The following is a 2,602-nucleotide window of genomic DNA, read 5'->3' on the forward strand; positions in this document are numbered from 1 at the left end:
TTGGTGACAATCCTGTTTTCTTTTTTGTCAATGTTCTTGTTAAATCCCAATAAATGAATCACCACTTACTATTAGATTTTTTTTCACATGAACTTCAAAATGTACTATTTGGTATCTGATATGGAGTCGGATCATCTAGGTTAGATCAGTTTTATAGATGCTAGACAAATACTGCTGGCCAGAATTTGACAACAGATTCAGAACAGCTGGATGGCAATTTTTTGTGTATGCTGTTTGTCGCTCTGTCACACATTCACACAACAAATACAATATCTGACTCAAACTGCTCATATAAAACCTGACTGATTTAATTAAAAAGCTACTTTACACAGAAAACCCACTTCACAGTTGGTACTGTAGTTGGAATCAGCTTTTGGTTTTTACAACGATAACGGTTACAACAGTGACAGTTACAACAGTGACGGTTGAGGTTATGTCTGCAAAAACAGATGGATCACAATTACAGGTCAGTATGATTTGGCCCTGTGTTCCGTTACCAGGCATCAGCACTGTACTTTAACGTGCCAGCATTAGACAGAAAGTGTACAGATGTGAAAGTCAGTCAGGTTAATGTGGTGACTTTGTCAAGTAGTCACCACAAAACCTCCATAATCATATTATTTGTCTGAAGTGTGTCAAAACTGTTTGAGTTAAAGACATATGTACCTTTTAATTCAAGAAAATCACCTTGTACTCTGTATTGATACTTAACTCAAAATACTCAAATTTCACTGTCTTTAAGGGGACTACCTATATTTTTTCCATTACACACAATTTTGCAATTATTCTTTATGTAACAAAGCAAAAAATAAACCATAGAGAAGCTTGGGCAATAATGAGTCCCTGCTGTACAATGATGGAACATTCAGGGTCATTATGGATCTGTGTGTGTGCGTACAGAGGTGTTTCTAGGCATAGGCAAACTAGGTGGTCACCCCACCCGCCCCTTATAAATAAATAAGCAACAAATAACACACACATTAACATTTATTTATGTGTTGTGAGTGAAATTAGATGGTGCGGGGGGGCGAGGCCATGAGGCCTTTTTTGCACATCTGCTGTTACGCTTTAATGTATTTTGTGTTAATAATAGTTAAATTAAAATGAGTTATTTCCCCTGAAGATGACCCTTTGGGAGGGACAATTTGGGAGATAGGTACAGATCTCGAAAATGGCCAGAAACGTCACTATGTGTGTGTGTGTGGAACACCATGTGGAACATGAAGGTTTCAGAAAGCAAACTAGTTTTCATTTCCTTTCTCCACTTCCTCTGTCTCTTCTTCTCATCCTTCCGAGTGTGTCCCACTCAGCAGATGTATGCAGTAAGGTCCATCGGTGTCCCACCACCCACACTCGTTTTCTCTTTATTGTATCAGCTCAGATCTGAAGACTTGTTTAGCTCCACCTGGACTCCCTTTTCTCCAGCACCTACATAGAAAAATACATTGAAGTGGGAACAGATGCAGACATATTTACATCAATGCTCATAACAGTATGTACTACAAAAAGGAGGCAACGAAACAAGTCAACTACAACCAACAACTTGTAAGTAGCTCTTGTTGTACATACAACAGCTGTACAGTGCTCACACAATGCATGCTACCATGAACAATATAACCAAAACCTTTTTCCGTGTTATCATGCATCCCCAAAATTTTATTTAACATGCATCAAATAACCAAGCTTTTCAAAGAAACTACAATCTTACAAAAACGAACAGAATTTCCAATCTCAGGAATGAAAAACTTCTGAGTAAATGTCTGTTCTATTTTATGTTATCTGCAGGATTAAAAACCAACAAGGTTTTACCTGTTTGGTATTTCTCCTTGGCTCGTGCTCGTTCTTCACCGTCAAAATACCACACTGTAATGGCGTATCTGCACAGACAAAGACCAAATTCGTAATATGTCTAAATGTCATGTATAGGTTGTTTGTGACACAAACAATATTCCTCCCAAAGATGGTTATTCTTAAAAAGACTTTGGTCTGGAGGAAGCTCTTAGTCCTTGGTCCAAAATTCACAAAATACACCGGACCGGCCACAACCATTTTGAAATAAATGGATTCTGCCATATCCATGCATATGGAACCCATTCAAACTCCTTGAAGTGTGCAATTGTGGGCCTAAAAGGCTCACCTGGTGGCGTAAGATGGCTGCACCTCGTGGGGGTTTCTTCTGTCTGACCAGAAGAACAGGAGGCGGTCAAACTTGGGCTCGATGTCCGCAAGTTGAGCCTTACCCTCAGGGAAAATCCTCAGGAGACCTCCATGTTCCTGCAGCACAAATATGATTAATTCATCTTAATTGATTTATGTCTGTACATTAATGGAAACCTTATAGAAAGTCACCACTTCTAACCCCCCACCTTAAACCCAAGTACCTGAATAAATCAGAAACAGAAACATTGTTTTTTTGTGCATACCGAGAAAATGCTTGAGAGACCTGTTTGGTGGAGTGTTGGTGGTGTTAATTCGTGCTTTGTACACAGTACAAAGCACACCGTGTATGTGTGCTTTGTACTGTGCCTCGTCCTGTATCCGTTCATTAATTTTGTTCCCTCTTCTTTCTGAAGAGGAGCTAGGTATTCTTACCTAGGTTTCA

At 39.2% G+C, this 2,602-nt stretch overlaps 1 long non-coding RNA gene across 1 annotated transcript; it reads right to left on the minus strand.

Annotated features, from left to right (window-relative positions):
• Positions 1-290: 290 nt before the first annotated feature.
• LOC136965485 (uncharacterized) lies at positions 291-2,276 on the minus strand. The gene is made up of 3 exons (XR_010879296.1): positions 2,138-2,276; positions 1,810-1,877; positions 291-1,428 (listed from the first exon to the last, which is right to left on the minus strand). It is a non-coding gene; the product is annotated as an uncharacterized lncRNA (long non-coding RNA).
• Positions 2,277-2,602: the final 326 nt, after the last annotated feature.

Source organism: Osmerus mordax, chromosome 21, assembly GCF_038355195.1.
Source record: "Osmerus mordax isolate fOsmMor3 chromosome 21, fOsmMor3.pri, whole genome shotgun sequence".
NCBI classification, from domain to species: domain Eukaryota; kingdom Metazoa; phylum Chordata; class Actinopteri; order Osmeriformes; family Osmeridae; genus Osmerus; species Osmerus mordax.